General features: G+C 44.1%; 1 pseudogene; it reads left to right on the top strand.

Annotated features, from left to right (window-relative positions):
- The first annotated feature begins 2728 nt into the window (after positions 1-2728).
- LOC136686215 (antigen WC1.1-like) lies at positions 2729-16001 on the top strand (annotated as a pseudogene).
- Positions 16002-17724: the final 1723 nt, after the last annotated feature.

The raw sequence follows: 17724 nt of genomic DNA, 5'->3' as shown, positions 1-17724 counted from the left end.
GGGATTCAGCCTCAGACCGATCATCCAATCATCATGCAGAAGCTGAGCGTCCGGGCCAGCCGAGGCCAGCCCACTGCCCCATAGACCCCCAGAGGCGCTGAGTGTCCGATGGGCGGGACAAAGCCCAGCATTTATCCAATGACTCGTCTCGTTTCGCTGCACTTCGCTGCTTCGCTATTGAACTCTGTGGACGCTCAGTGTCCTCACTGTTTAAATCACTGTGAAGCTGTGGGAATGATTGAGAGGAAAGGCGCATCTTTACCAGTGATAAGAAGCTGATTCTGAACAAAGTTGAGCGCCTTGTAGTGCATATTTATTCAATGACATGTACACACAACAGTATATATTTAATCACTTATTTTTTTACATTGTAGGGGAAGCTGAGCTTCCCTTGCAGTCTTAGGGCAATCGCCACTGAAAAGTGTAAAAAAACGTGTTATATTTAAGACTACTATATCATTATTATTATATATTATTGAGAACTGGATAAGCGATTACAGGCAATGAATGAATGAATAGAGAAATGGCTCTTGAATTAATGATATTTTTATTCATCTGCTGTAACCACTCCATCATATTCAGGGTCAGGGTGAGTCCAAAACCTACCCAGAATTATTGGATGCAAAGTGTGAAGTCATCACAAAGCCTCACACACTCACATTCACTCACATACAATTTCACACTCACTCAGACCTGTGGACACTTTTACACTTTTCCCCAGGTTACTTTGGTGACATCAAGAAAAAAAAAACATCTACATTTTTACACACATCCACTCAGTGTGCAGTAGTTAGCTCCGCCCACTCAAGGTGAATTTATAAAGAGTGTGTCAGTCTGGGCTGATCTGTAAATGAGGCCAAGCCAATCAGAACAGAGCTCATTTACATATATCAGTAACAGTAACAGTCTGTTTCCTGGATAAAGAGTTTAGAAAAATTAAATATGAGTGTTTTGTTTTATAAATCTACACAAATATCATCAAACACTGCCAGATAAACACAGGTTATAGGCCTGAGTTCATGAAGAGGAATTCCTTCCTTTCTTGTATTTTTCCCTTCCTCCTAAAACTGCTGCATAAAACCCACATTTTTGAAACTTTGAGTCTTAAAGAAAAGCGTTTTTTAAGGAAAATGTAGGTCTCTGAAACACTGGCACCGCTTTTTGTACGAGACAAACAGAGAAAATCTGTGGATTTCAGATCGAGTGTCTAAACTAAAACTAGTTTTACTGAGGTTCACACTGGATCTTATACAGGATCCATACACCTTTAAGAAAAGTGTGACTGGGGCTGAAATCAACGGATATTCTTTATTTGTACAAACACCTGACCGACAAGAGGGGGCTCCAGAGCTCTAGAAAAACAAAATCCCAGACGTTTGTGAAATTCCGTCCAGACATTTTTTTAAGTCTAAAAAAGAGGACATGTCCGGGTAAAAGAGGACGTCTGGTCACCCTACGTTAAGGTGGAGCCACTGTGGACACAGGTGTTGAGTTGTTGACACAGTGTGTATAATCTCCACAGAAGAGCAGTGTCTATAGAAGAGGACGCTGTGGAGCAGCTGCACATGAGCGGTCACCAGGCCCAATGCCCAGCGTGGACTAGAGGAGTATGAAGCATTTTCCTCGTTCTCTGAAGTAATGGAGGTCCATCAAATACATTTGGGATGAGATTGTGATTCAGAACAAAATCAATAGCTGATCTCACTAACGCTTCTTTATCAGAATGCCATCAAATCCTGACAGAAATATTCAAACATTTAGTATAAAGCCTTCCCCGAAAAGTAGAAGCATCAAACGGTGACAAACTCTTCACTAATACTTTAATCTCAGAAGAAACGTAGAATGAGCAACTGTCCATAAACTTTTGTCCCTGTAGTGAATGTGTGGCTGCACTTCACAGACATTAGAAATCCTCTGGCTCCATCTTGTGGAGAAAACTAATTCCTACAGGGATTGATCCACAGCGCTTCTGTAAGACCTTATTTATCAATGTGAAAATACAAGTGTTAAAGTAAATGACTGCCATTAAAACACTGTTATTATTACATTTCTTACATTGTTGATTATTCTGTTTATGTTTATAATTATATTTTCCTTGAACTGTATTCTGTTTGTCAAAATAAATATAAATAATTACACTTTGCTCAATTCTGACTAGATTAATATAATGGATTTGACTGGGTTTAGTTTATTTGGAGCATTTTTGAATAAAAACTAATAGTTTTGAGTGCATTTTTGTTTTGTAACTCAGGAGTAAATTAGTAAGTTGTTTATCAGAGTGTGTGTTTATCAGAGTGTGTGTTTATCAGTGTGTGTGTTTATCAGTGAGTGGATCAGCTGTGTGCAGGTGCAGCATTAAAGCTCTTCTCCACTGGAGTGTTTCCTCTCTCTGAAGTCAGTCTCCTGTTTGCTGGGGACCCTCTCAGCACACTGCCGTCAGCGTCACCTAAGAACCTAAGGAGGAGTTCTGTCCATCAGCGTCACACTCTTTTGATGAAAATGGAGAAAGAAGAAAATGCCTCCTCTGATTTGTCACTGAAATGTTTGATGATTTCCTCTTCTCTTTCTAATAAGGTAATAGTGAGTGTGATTGGCGGCTGGGGGAGCTCTCTCTCGCTCTCGCTCTCTCTCTCTCTCTCTCTCTCAGTTTCTTCAGTCTCTCTGGGGGAGTGGAGGTGAAGTGTGTTCTGCTGCTGAGGTGAATGGACTGTGTGCAGGTCAGAGGGAGATGGACAGCTGTGTGACTCTCATTCTCCTGTTCTCCACATTCACTCTCTCCACAGCTGGTGAGTACACTCTCTACCGATCAGTGAGATAAACAATTTGAAGACTTCTCTCTTCACAGCGTTGAACAACAAAATCTCAACTTAATAAATATATAAAAATAGCAAATATAAAAAAGCAAGGTAAATAAAGGCTGTAAATTCTTGTTTAAACAGTTTTCATTGGTGTGTGTTTAATGCTGAATCTTTTTATGTGCCAGTAGCATGTTACAGTGTCGTACACACACTTTCCTTCACGGGCAGCGCTTCATTTCACTTTTCACACCTCAGATACAGATTTTTACAGCTTCTTTTTATAATTCTGACAAAACTGTGTAGAATCTTATTGCTTTTCCTCTCAGTTTCCAGGAATAACTGTAATATTGTTATATTTTTAGTGGAGTTTGAAAGAATTCTTTACATTTCTGTATAAATATGTCCTAAGAATAAATATAAAGAACGTAAATAAAGAAATGAGAGAACAATATTAAACCTGATCATTTATTTACTGAGGACAATTGTGCAGTGGAATAGATCTGTGAGTGGGAAAAGTATGTGAGGCTTTTCTTTGAGGATCTGGTGTGACCCTCTCATGCAGCAAAAACATATGAACTGACCACTTCAGGTCCTTCCCCAACATTTCTTTTAGATGAAGGTCCAATGATATCAGTCGTTTGAATTTGTTCACACTCTGTCTGATTGTGGATTGTTGGAGTCCAAACACTTTACAGATGCTTTTACAACCTTTTCCACCCTGATGAGCATCAACAACTATTCGTCTGAGGTCTTTGTTCGTGCCGTGATTCTCTTCCACAAATGTGTTTTGTGAAGATCAGAATTCAACAGACCCCTGTTCTTTAAAGAAAACACAGTGCATCCTCTCACCTGACTGTCGTCCCATTGATGGAAAACACTCTAATTTCACCTTGGAGTGAACTGTTAATCCTAGAGGTTCACATGGTTTTATCACTCACTGGTTTGTAAAAGTGGGTCGTATTCCTTAAGAAATAAATGTCCAGGTTTAATTTTGTCGACTGATTTCTAACAGAGCTCTTTATTTTTAGACTTGAGTATAAAATCTGATCATGTTTTCAGAGGAATTTATGCAGAAATATACAAAACTCTAAAGGGTTAAAAATAAAAAAGCTCCATTGTGTTTGTATATTAAGCTCAAACTGTGCTTGTTTCATCACTGCATTCACCAAAGTATACTGTGTAAGTGTGTGGTTCTGTTCTGTTCTCTCTCTCAATCTCTCGTACAGACAGTGTGAGGTTGGTGAATGGTGGCAGTCGCTGTGCTGGGAGAGTGGAGGTTTATTATAATGAAACGTGGGGAACAGTATGTGATGATGGCTGGGATATGAGTGATGCTGCAGTGGTGTGTAGAGAGCTGAACTGTGGGGAGGCTGTAAATGCACCGGGTAGTGCTCCCTTTGGAGCAGGATCAGGACAAATCTGGATGGATGAAGTGGCCTGTAGTGGATCAGAGTCTACACTGAAGAACTGTAGATCAGAAGGATGGGGTGAACATAACTGTGTTCATGGTGAAGATGCTGGAGTCGTCTGCTCAGGTAAACTGCTGTCAGTCATCACATGAATCACAGTCTGTGTTAATATTATCATTAACATCACACCATTCATTTTACTGAGGATTCTGAGTGTAATTAGTGGTGAATAACAAGACTCTTTTACACCAGTGTTCCTGAAAAGAGACATGAGAGATGTGTAAATACAGACTGTAGGGAAGTGAAACAGCCAAACACTTTTCAGAATGAAGGAGCAGATCATATAGTTTCTCACTAAAAGAAGTCGACTGGTTTATACTTCTCACAACACAAGCCCTTTCTCTCACTGTTCATCCTGAGATCACTGTGGAGGCTCCTCCTTGGATCACCACCTTAACGTGGTGGAGGGGTTTGCGTGCCTGCGTGAGCCTAGGAGCTATGTTGTCGGGGGCAATAGCCCCTGGTAGGGTCTCCCAAGGCAAATTGGTCCTAGGTGATGGGCCAGACAAAGAGTGATCCATAAAGACACGAATGAAAAAGATAACAACGAGGACACAGCCTCCCTTGCCCTGCAGCCAGGCCTGGGGGAGGGGCTCCTTGGCGAGCGCCTGGTGGCCGGACTTTCACCTATGGAGTCCGGCCGGGCTTAGCCCGAAGGGGATACATGGGTCCACTCTCCCATGGGCCCACCACCTGTGGGAGAGGTAGTAATCCGGGTCTGGTGCATTGTGGATCGGGTGGTGGTCGGGGTCGGGGGCCCTGGCGTTCCGATCCTCGGTTACTGAAACTGGCTTTTGGAACATGGAACGTAACCTCTCTGGTGGGAAAAGAGCCTGAGCTGGTGCGCGAGGTTGAGAGGTACCGACTAGATATAGTTGGGCTCACCTCGACACACAGTATGGGCTTTGGAACCAATCTCCTCGAGAGGGGCTGGATGCTCTTTCACTCTGGAGTTGCCCAGGGTGAGAGGCGTAAGGCAGGTGTGGGCTTACTCATAGCCCCCCGGCTTGGCGCCTGTACGTTGGGGTTTACCCCAGTGGACGAGAGGGTAATTTCCCTGCGCCTTCGGGTTGGGGAAAGGGCTCTGACTGTTGTTTGTGCTTATGCACCGAACAGCAGTTCAGAGTACCATGCCTTCTTGGGGACCCTAGAGGGAGTGCTGGAGAACACTCATTCTGGGGACTCCATTGTTCTGCTGGGGGACTTCAACGCTCACGTGGGTAATGACAGTGAGACTTGGAGGGGCGTGATTGGGAGGAACGGCCCCGCTGATCTGAACCCGAGTGGTGTTCAGTTATTGGATTTCTGTGCTCGTCACAGTTTGTCCATTACGAACACCATGTTCGAACATAAGGGTGTCCACAAGTACACCTGGCATCAGGACACCCTAGGCCGCATTTCGATGATCGATTTTATAGTCGTATCATCTGACCTGCGGCCATATGTTCTGGACACTCGGGTGAAGAGAGGCGCTGAGCTGTCAACTGATCACCACCTTGTGGTGTGTTGGATCAGATGGCGGGGGAGGATGCCGGACAGACCTGGCAGGCCCAAACGTGTGCTGAGGGTTTGCTGGGAACTTTTGGCAGAGGAACCTGTCAGAAAGATCTTCAACTCCCACATCCGGCAGAGCTTCGACTGCATCCCGGGGGAGGCCGGTGACATTGAGTCCGAGTGGGCCATGTTCCGGACCTCCATTGTTGAGGCGGCTGAACGGAGCTGTGGCTGCAAGGTTGTCGGTGCCTGTCGGGGTGGCAATCCCCGCACTCGGTGGTGGACACCCCGGGTGAGGGGGGTTGTCAAGCTGAAGAAAGAGTCCTATCGAGCCTGGTTGGCTCAGGGGACTCCGGAGGCAGCCGACAGGTACCGAGGAGCCAAGCGGCTCGCGGCCTCGGCTATCACTGGGGCTGAAGTGGCCAAGGTGGTAGGGAAACTCCTTGGCGGTAGGGCCCCGGGGGTGGATGAGGTTCACCCTGGGTTCCTCAAGGCTCTGGATGTTGTGGGGCTGTCCTGGTTGACACGTTTTTGCAACATCGCGTGGACATCGGGGGCAGTGCCTCTGGACTGGCAGACTGGGGTGGTGGTTCCCCTTTTTAAAAAGGGGGATCGGAGGGTGTGTTCCAACTATAGGGGGATCACACTCCTCAGCCTCCCCGGTAAGGTCTATGCGGGGGTACTGGAGAAGAGAGTCCGACCGATAGTTGAACCTCGGATCCAGGAGGAACAATGCGGATTCCGCCCCGGTCGTGGAACACAGGACCAGCTCTTTACCCTCGCTAGGATCCTGGAGGGTGCATGGGAGTTTGCTCAACCAGTCTACATGTGTTTTGTGGATCTGGAGAAGGCATTCGACCGTGTCCCTCGGGGTATTCTGTGGGGGGTGCTCAGGGAGTATGGGGTACTGGGCTCTTTGTTACGAGCTATCCAGTCCCTGTACAAACAGAGCAGGAGTCTGGTTCGTATGGCTGGCAGTAAGTCCGACTGGTTTCCAGTCGGAGTTGGACTCCGTCAGGGCTGCCCGTTGTCACCGGTTCTGTTCACAATTTTTATGGACAGAATTTCTCGGCGTAGCCAAGTGGCGGAGGGTGTCCGGTTTGGTGGTCTCAGGATCCCATGTCTGCTTTTTGCAGATGATGTGGTCTTGTTGGCTTCATCGAGCCGGGACCTCCAGCTCTTGCTGGACCAGTTTGCAGCCGAGTGTGAAGCGGTAGGGATGAGGATCAGTACCTCCAAGTCCGAGTCCATGGTACTCAGTCGGAAAAGGGTGGAATGCTCTCTCCAGGTTGGAAGTGAGATCTTGCCTCAAGTGGAGGAGTTTAAATACCTCGGGGTCTTGTTCACGAGTGAGGGAAAGATGGAGCGTGAGATTGACAGGCGGATCGGTGCAGCGTCAGCAGTAATGCGGGCTCTGTACCGGTCCGTTGTGGTGAAGAAAGAGCTGAGCAGAAAAGCAAAGCTCTCGATTTACCGTTCAATCTACGTCCCAACCCTCACCTATGGTCACGAGCTTTGGGTAGTGACCGAAAGAACGAGATCGCGGGTACAAGCGGCTGAAATGAGTTTTCTCCGCAGGATGTCTGGACTCTCCCTTAGAGACAGGGTTAGGAGCTCGGACATCCGGGAGAGACTCGGAGTGGAGCCGCTGCTCCTCCACGTCGAGAGGAGCCAGTTGAGGTGGTTCGGGCATCTGGTTCGGATGCCTCCTGGACGCCTTCCTGGAGAGGTGTTCCGGGCATGTCCAACGGGGAGGAGGCCCCGGGGCAGACCAAGAACACGCTGGAGAGACTATATGTCTCGACTGGCCTGGGAACGCCTCGGTATACCCCCGGAGGAGCTGGCGTCGGTGGCTGGGGAGAGGGAGGTCTGGGTTTCTTTGCTCCGACTGCTTCCCCCGCGACCCGGACCCGGATAAGCGGTGGATAATGGATGGATGGAACAGGATGAACATTAGGGAGAAAACTGAGAGGAGAAAGAAAAGGTGTTTACTCTGAGGATGGTCAGGTTCTTTATTATAAATCTTCTGTAAAACAGAACTCTGTTGTAAAGAGACTGTAATGCTCTTTAATGTAAAGTGTAATGCTCATGCTTCAGTCTCCTTTGTTAACTGCTCTATCAGGACACACACGACACTAACCCTCAGAGAAACACTGTTACAGAACAGCAGCAGTTTTAAAACACACTGTTTTCACCTGCTTTTTAGTGACTAATGTCACTCCAACTACAACTACATTTCCCAGCAGTCCACACTCTAAACTACATCATAGTGTCATTTGTGGAGGAAAACTGGAATATAGTGAAAATCACAGCTTATAAAACATCAAACACGTTTTCCTCCTTCTGTGTTTCAGAGAAAATGCAGCAATCTTCCAAGTAAATGTTTATATTTCTGTTTCATTATTAACATGTTTATTGATTTAAAAATACAAATCTTAAAAATAAAAATGAGGGAGAGTTTCATTCTCACACCTTTTTATTTTTATTCACATAATGACCCCCTTTAACTCCATTAGAATCAATGGGTCCCACTGCAGTCCTGTGGACCCCCTGCCCCACGTTTTAAACTCTCCTCCACCACAACACACTCGATTCAACTCATCTTTGTTCTGGGACAGGAGACATACACACTCCATACTGTATTCTGTATCACAATCATTGATTCTACAATTTAAAACATGAAATTAATTTACTATTTTCTTGTATAAAATGTCATAACACACACAGGTCCATACAACTTTTAAAAACTTTGAGGGAAAACCTGTGTAAGAATAAGTAAAAATAAGATACGTAAACAAACAAATCACAATTGGGGACCACCTTTTAATTCAAATACTGTCATCGTTCACCAGGAAGTGTGTGAATCTATTACTGTTTCTGTGCTGTGCAGAGTTCTAATGTAACTGAAATACACACAGGTCGAATCGTCAGACTCACTGATGGTCCTCACCTGTGCTCTGGGAGAGTGGAGGTGGTTCATGGAGAGACCTGGTCCACAGTGTGTGATGCTGGCTTTGATCAGCAGGATGCAGAGGTTGTGTGTAGAGAGCTGGGCTGTGGGCGTCCTGTGGAGGATCAGAAACCAGCTGCTTTTGGCCGAGGGGAGGTCCAGGTGTGGTCAGAGGAGCTTCAGTGTAGAGGAAACGAATCTGAGATTTACTTCTGTCCAAAATCATCTTCACTCAGACACAACTGCACTCATGATAATGATGTGGGACTGGTGTGTTCTGGTAAAGTATAAATATTTAAACTCTATTTAAAAAGTTAACTTCTCTGCTTGTCACACTCTGTGAGCAGTGGTCTGCACTTATTTGAGCTAATTCCTGTAATATGATGTTCATTCAGGTCACACAGAAGCTCGTCTGGAGAAGGGCTGGGACTCGTGTTCTGGTCGAGTGGAGCTCCAGTATCTCAGTGAGTGGGGCACAGTGTGTGATGGAAGCTGGGATATGAGAGCTGCCAGTGTCCTCTGTGGTCAGCTGAAGTGTGGGAGTGCTGTGGCTGTGTTGGGGTCAGACTGGTTTGGGGAGGGGAGTGACCGGATCTGGGCTGATGTGTTTGATTGTCAGGGAAACGAAACACACCTGTCACAATGTCCCATTTCATCATGGAGTCGAGCTGCATGCTCTCATAAACAGGACGCTGGAGTCATCTGCACGAGTAAGATCTAAAACTGTTCATATCTCAGAGTATTATATAATACACTGCTAAATATAAAGGGAACACTAAAATAACATCCTAGATCTGAATGAAATATTCCAGTTGAAAATCTTCATTCATTACAGTTAAATGATCAAAGTAAATCAAAATTATTATCCCATGGAGGTCTGCATTTGGATTCATAAAAGTGAAAAATCAAATTACAGACGGATCCAAATTCAGAGGAAATTCCTCACAAGTTAAAATGAGGCTCAGTAGTGTGTGTGGCCTCCACGAGCCGCTGTGACCTCCCTACAATACCTGGGCATGCTCCTGATCAGGAGGCGTGATTGACTTGGAGTTACATTGTGTTGCTTAAGTTCCCTTTATTTTATTGAGCAGTGTATAAAACAAATTATGTTAATATTTTCTCTAACTCACCTTCTCCTCTCCAGACTCTTCTCTGGCTCTTCATGAGGGGCGAGTGCGGTTGTCTGGAGGGAGGGAGTGTGAGGGGGAGGTGGAGGTGTACTTCAGTCAGGACTGGAGGAGAGTTCTGCTGGACTCCTGGAGTGTGTCTGTGGCCTCTGTGGTCTGCAGACAGCTGGGCTGTGGCTCTGTGCTCAACTTCTCCCCCTCCTCTTCATCCAGTCCTGAACACACACACACGTGTGTGAGGGGTTTCAAGTGCTCTGGGAGTGAAGCTCATCTGGGGAACTGCAGCAGTGCAGAAGTAGTAAACTGCAGCTCCAGAGAACAGCTCTCTATCACCTGCTCTGGTGAGAATTACAATATCTAATTACTAAATGTGGCTAATGTACATAACCTGAATTATCGTTTATTATAATCATTACTGTCCTTTTATCAGTCAAAAGATGAACATCATGTGGATAAACCCTAACTATCAACCTGACCTTCATATGTTCTGTGTCTATGTGTGTATAGACAGGTTTAACAGCTCCATCAGACTGGTGGGTTCTGGAGGAGCGTGTGCAGGAAGGCTGGAGGTCTTTCACAGCGGCTCATGGGGGACAGTGTGTGGTGACTTGTGGGATATTAAGGATGCACAGGTGGTGTGCAGACAGCTGCAGTGTGGAGAGGCCCTCAGTGCCCCGGTACCAGCCCGGTTTAGACCTGGCACTGGACCCATATGGCTGAATGAGGTGCAGTGTGAGGGGAATGAGACGTCCCTGTGGAACTGCAGACATCAGCTGAGTGAAGGGGGTGAATGTGGACACGAGGAGGACGTAGGAGTGGTGTGTTCAGGTAAAGTCATATTACAATTGTTAACATGTACAAGCAAGAAACATTTTAAAGAATATTATAAATTGAATCGATTAACACGCCCTGATTCATTCAATAGGTCTGTTAAAGACATAATAAATCCTCTACTCCCCCCAGAGTATAAGGAGATGAGACTCACTGAGGGCTGTGAGGGGACTCTGGAAGTGTTCTACAATGGGACTTGGGGTAATGTGTGTGAAAACGGGATGACTGAAGAAGCCGTTAGTCTGGTCTGTCAGGAGCTGAACTGTGGAAAATCTGGAAGTGGGAGAAATGGAAAAGCGAGAGTGGAATCAGCTCCTAACTGGCTGGACTTTGTGAAATGTAGGAAACATGACTCCACTCTGTGGCACTGTCCATCTTCCCCCTGGGGTCAGAACAGCTGTGATAACCGTAATGAAGTGGCTCACATCACCTGCTCAGGTAGGCAGTTCTACAGTTTATAGAGAAAGAGTGTTTTATTAAAGTTACACACACCACATACGGCATCAGAATCACATAAATAATGTATGTTCTTATTCCAGACGAGGGAAAATCATCACACACTCCTCGAACATGCTTTTTAGCTCTGCACCAGAAACAGTGCTCAAGTAAGACTTTTAAACACCAAGTATCTCAGTAACTGCTTTTGTGTTTCTTTTAGATGAATGTGTCTTTATCAGAGAAACACCCTCTGAATTCAGAAATCAGTCTCTGAAACGTAAATATAAGTGTCACTTGATGATGCTGATAATAATACAATGTATTTATTAATGTATGGAATTAGATTTGTCCATTAGTGTAGCTGTTTCCGTGTGTGTGTGTGTAGATCACCTGCCTCTCAGACTGAGTGGAGGAAATAGAAGCTGCTCTGGGAGATTGGAGGTGTATAACTCTGAATGGGGGTCTGTCAGTGATGATCTGTGGGACATCAGGGACGCTCAGGTGGTCTGCAGGCAGCTGGGCTGTGGGTCAGCGCTGAGGGCTGATGGGAGTGCTGTCTTTGGTGCTGGTGAAGGGCCGATCTGGCTGAACAAAGTGAAGTGTAGAGGGAATGAGATTCACCTGTGGGACTGTCCTCATTCCCTGAAGAACCACACTGACCGCTCCCACAGACAGGACGCTGGAGTCACCTGTGCAGGTCAGAGACCACTGGAGTTAGGAGTTTGTGTCTTTAATCAAAACTGCTGTACCCCAGGGTAAATAAAGATTCACTGAAAGGTGCAGTGATACCCTTTAGTTAATAGCATCTAATACTAGTCTCACACATGCAGTGTTCAAACTGTACGGCTTAAGAATACGAATGGTCAGTTAATGTTAAGGAACAGTTAACCTTTGTTTTACAGAGTTTATATTAGTATTTAATGTTCCACTTCTGTATTTCTAGAGATATCTGTGCCTACTACTACTGCACTCACCTCAACCACCATCTCCATCACCACAGGTACTGTTTTAATCTCAGGGCATTTTTAAATAGTTTTTCTTAAAGATTGCTCAGAGCTCTTCCATGTTTCTGTTCTTTGTCATTTTTTCCAGTTGATCGTTCAAAGGGAACAAACAGTACGACACCTACTCAAGCTGTTCCCTTCATCTATCCAGTGTCTCTCCTGGTGCTGGGAGCGCTGCTCTTCCTGGCCTTAGTGTTTCTGTTTGTGCTGTTTTATCAGAACAGAGTGCTCAGGAGAGGTAGAGAGATTCAGAAATCATCTACTTTCTGTACATTCTCTAGACACCATTAGTCCTTCAATCTGTCATCAGTCTTCTCTTCTACTGACCTGGCTCCCTGTTTCTCTCTGTGTCTCTCACAGTGCTCTCTAAGAGGAGGCGTAAGACTCTGACTGAAGCAGTCTATGAGGAGATCGACCGCAGATACATCACTAAAAGAATCCCCTCCACTCAAAGAGGTCAGTGATATGTGGAGAGTTCTACATTAGTTTTTTTTTTAATTATTAAATTGAAGTTCACTTACACCTGAGATCACAGAACACACGCCACAGTGCAGTGATTAAAGGGAAGTTTATTTTTCTGTAATTCATTTCTTCATCACAGCTTCAGTACAAGATGGAGTTGATGTGGAGTATATTTACAGTAGATTTATTCAATATCTCAATATTCCAGATTGTCTAATGAGTGTTTTATTCTTCTCAGGCCAAGCGTAATAGGGACACAGGAAAAACAAGTGCAGACCACTTCATATTTAGTTCTGTCACGGCTCAGGTTCAGAAAGTCACGATAAATACAATCAGAACTTTTACTGAATATTTTGCAAGAGGCTTGAAAGAGTTCACACACAAAATATTCACTTTGAAGAAGACAGTACAGTCACTATTACACAATGCTGAGATATAATATCAGTTTTGTAAATTCTCAAATATAATCCGCTAGAAATTCGTTATTGTACAGTTACTGTGTTCTTTTTCTTTTTTTAATTCAGGCCGTTTGAACTACTGTTTATTTACATGCGCCTTTCTCAGTGTTAGTTTCTACAGGCGACAGAATGTAACTGCAGCACCATTTAAGGTGGAACCAGAAATCCGAAAAAGAAGCTGGAGAACAATAAACTTAACTTTATCCTCGTCATTAACATTCAGTCTGTAAAGTGTGTATAAAGTCCACTGGGTTTAATCCCAGTCTGGGAAGATCCTCAGAGGGTAAATGGACTGATCTCACCTCAGAACTGAGTCTGATATAATCCTCAGAACTGAGTCCAGGCCACAGTGAGCTGCTCCAGACTTTAATGAAGACATTCCTCAGTTCAGAAGTCCGTTATGATCCAGAAGACACCGGGAGCCAAAAGCAAATAAATAACTGAATAAACGGAGAGAAAACGCCTTGTGTGAACAAAACCGAAAGTCCAAACGTTTCACTTTCCCACAAAGAGCTCAGTGAGAATTAGCATCATAGCATTAGCATAACAAATCACCATTAACAGTCCTGACTGGTGCTGAAAGACACACAGGCTCCACACAAAACAGAAAAAAATCCTCACATCGAACGGAAAAGCAGCAGCTCATCAATAACGGATCAAATGAAAGAAGGCGCTCTGAAAACAGAAAACTTCACTGTCTGATTATAAATTGATTTTAAAGCAGCATCAACCAACTCAATACTACAGCGCCCCCAGTGTCCGCACACTGTAACTACACCAGCAGCACACAGCAGAACAGACCCCTGGAGCCCCTCACTGTAGGGGGTGAGGATTCAGGCCTGTAACGTTCTCTTGGTGAATGTGATGTTGTTGGAGCAGGTTATTATACAGTGAACATTTCCAACCATAACCCCCTGTTCATGACTGTACTTCTCTCCTCTAACAGGGAGTATCCTCTCTGAAGAACAGCGTTCAGGATATGAGGATGTGGATGAGGAGCTGCTCTCGGGTGAGAGGATCATTGTTGGTTAATTGGTCAGTTTGGGCCGTACAGAGAGGGGGGATTAGGGTGGTCTCATCTCTGAAGTGCTTTTATTTCATAATGGCTCCATATTCTCAGAGCTGGACGTGTACACAGTGTTGAAAGCTGATAAAGTAAAGCCTGCTGCTGTTATTGTCTTGATTTGTGGCTGAGTCTTGACATGTCTGGCCCAGACTGAAGGCCTAGGTTTAATAATCCTACTTCAGCACTGGTGTAACATTAGTCTCTGGGGGATGATCTCGCTCTTTTGTTTTTAATTGTGGAAGTAGTTTGTTGCTTTGGTGAATGATTCTGTTCATCTGTAGAAAAGTAATTCCAGACAGATTTGATTTCCTTTAGAATCTTAATAGAATCACTTACTGTCGCTCACAAAAGACGCAGAAGAGATGTAGAACTCTGAAATGACGCTGAATGAGTAAAGTTTCTCCTTGCTTCCAGCAAAGTCAGTGACTGAGGAGAAGGCAGAATATTATGATGAGGCTGCCCCCAGTGGTCTGATAGGTGAGCTCCTCTCTTAAATAATCACATGCATTTTCTTCTGTTTCCATTAAACCACAGTGTAAAACTAGGACTGCTCTGTTTGTAAAGTCAGTGTGTTTTTATTTGATTTTGGTGAAACAGAGAAAGAGGACACAGCAGAGAGCTATGATGATGTCCTCACTGCTGGACAGATCTCTGAGAGCGCAGCAGGTGTGTGTGTGTGTGTGTGTGTGTTCTGGTTTCTAGTTTAGAGAGAAATGTAAGTAAGTACGCAAGTGCAGTGAAATAACTTTTCACGCTGGTTTAGATGCAGTCGAATAGTACACACACAGTTCAGAGAACATCTTTAAAAGTCCCCACCACTGTTCTTTAAACGTGTGTGTGTTTAGGAGCAGAGGACGTATCAGAGAGTTATGATGACGTCATCAGCGCTGACCAGAACTCACCTGGAGGAACAGGTACGACTCGTAATGGAACAACACTGTAATCTCCAACATGAACACAGTCACTGATGATACTGGGGCTGATTTAATGTCCTCTGTCTCTACATTTGGACAGAAGACATGACAGAGAACTATGATGATGCTGTTCCCACTGGACCAAGCTCCAACATTATGACAAGTAATGTTTTCTTCATGTGGATAAATAATGTTCAACTGAAGCTTCAACACAGTCCCAATGTCAGCTCTGTTTCTTCTTGTTCTCATTGATCTCCATGTTGGTGCAGTGGACGCAGCAGAGAGCTATGATGATGTGGTCACTGCTGGACAGGATGGAGGAGGGGGAAAAGGTGAGTGTCTGATCTTGAGCGACTGGGAGTTTAAAGTCAGTGTGAATGTGGAGTCGGCTCCTTTTCCTTCTGTATCATGACGTATTTCTGAGTGAAACGCAGCGGCAGAGTCTCTGTCTCTGAGCGAGCTGAGTGTCCTCACTCAGTGATAATAATGGATTGATTTTACAGACTATGAAGACGTGGAGGAGGAGCCTCAGACAGAGATGAATCATGTGACTGAGAGACCACACCCAGTGTCTTTCCTCGGGAAACTACATTCAAACCTCTTCGGACGCAACAAGTGATTCTGTTATAGATCAGAATTCATATTTTAAAGGAATATAAACATTGTTTATTGTAGCTTTACAGATCTCAGAGAGGACACGGTGCTATTAAACACCTCCAGGAGTAAAACACCAGCCTCAGTGAGCTACACTCTCAATACAGATGTGTTACAACAACATGCAGTGTATTATTTTGAACACATCTCTATGTCCAGGTCAGAATGAGAGTTTCTTATGGTGTAAGTGTGTAATGTGTGGAATCTGCTGCTGTGGTCTGAGAGATAATTCTGTTCTCCTCTCTTCTCCAGATGTTGAGCAGCAGTAGACCACTGGACACTTGATAACTGTTAATCTGTCTCTCTCTGACTCTGTGTGTCTCATGATGTGTTACAGAACAGAATTCCTTTACTATTTTATTACATTATTTGCACTTTGTTCTTTTTTTACTGTGAATCTTCAGTCATTTCTAACTTCCTGACCTGTCCTTACTGAACACACTCTTTAAATAAATGAATCAAAGTCAGTTTGGCCTCATTGGACTTTTTTAAATGATTAAATACCGGGTGATCACCACTGGGGGCACTGTAGACTTCACCTTAAGCGGTACATTAGGGACAGTGCTGTGTTTCACATAATCTCCTCTTGCGGGCGCTTCACTTCGCCTCTTAATAAAGTGGTAAATGTTACAGAGCGCTGTGTTTCACAGACTGCCTCATGAAGGAAATAAAAAGTATATATAATAATGTCTAAAACTTTTAATATTTAAGACTACTATATTATGATTATTATTATTATTATTATTATATATTATTGAGAACTGGATAAGCGATTGCAGGCAATGAATGAATGAATGAATAGAGAAATGGCTCTTGAATTAATTATATTTTCATTCATCTGCTGTAACCACTCCATCATATTCAGGGTCAGGGTGAGTCCAAAACCTACCCAGAATTATTGGATGCAAAGTGTGAACACCCTGAACAGAACAGTAGTCATCACAAAGCCTCACACACTCTCCCAGTCATTCACTCACATACACTTTCACAGTCACTCAGACCTGTGGACACTTTTCCACTTTTCCTTTGGTGACATCAAGAAAAACAAATCTACATTTTTACACACATCCACTCAGTGTGCAGTAGTTAGCTCCGCCCACTCAAGGTGAATTTATAAAGAGTGTGTCAGTCTGGGCTGATCTGTAAATGAGGCCATGCCTATCAGAACAGAGCTCATTTACATATATCAGTAACAGTAACGGTCTGTTTCCTGGATAAAGAGTTTGGAAAAATTAAATATGAGTGTTTTGTTTTATAAATCTACACAAATATCATCAAACACTGCCAGATAAACACAGGTTATAGGCCTGAGTTCATGAAGAGGAATTTCTTCCTTTCTTGTAATTTCCCCTTCCTCCTAAAACAGCTGTATAAAACACTTTTTTGGAACCTCTACACTACAACGGTGGGCCAGTGGGGCGCTGTTTGTGTGGGCTGTGCTCAGTCAGTGCTGATTAGTGCTGAGGATTCTGGGAGTTGGTGGCATCTCTGAGCTACTGACACCAAAATATCTACAAGACAAACAGACAAAATCAGTGGATTACAGATCCAGTGTCTAAACTAAAACTAGTTTTACTGAGAAATACAGGTTCACACTGGATCTTAATGAATAAAATCTTATACAGGACACATACACCTTTAGGAAAACTGACTGGGGCTGAAATCCACTGATATTCTTTATTTGTACAAAGACCCGACCGACTATAAACAAAACAAAACAGTTGTAATAGAGAGCTGTACCTAATAAACTGTCAGCTGAGTGTCCTCGTTCTCTGAAGTAATGGAGGTCCATCAAATACATTGAGGATGAGTTTGAGATTCAGAACTAGATCAATATCTGACCTCACTGACGCTTCATTATCAGAATGCCATCAAATCCTGACAGAAATGTTGCTACATTTAGTGTAGACTCTTCCTGAAAGAGCAGAAAATGATAGTGAAGCAAAGGGGTAAAAAATCCTCTTCAATACCTTAATTTCAGAAGAAACGCGGGATGAGCAGCTGTCCCCTGCTCTTTTGTCCCTGTAGTGAATGTGTGGCTGCACTTCACAGACATTAG

Source organism: Hoplias malabaricus, chromosome 2, assembly GCF_029633855.1.
Source record: "Hoplias malabaricus isolate fHopMal1 chromosome 2, fHopMal1.hap1, whole genome shotgun sequence".
Classification (NCBI taxonomy): domain Eukaryota; kingdom Metazoa; phylum Chordata; class Actinopteri; order Characiformes; family Erythrinidae; genus Hoplias; species Hoplias malabaricus.
This window is presented reverse-complemented; position numbering and strand designations above follow the sequence as displayed.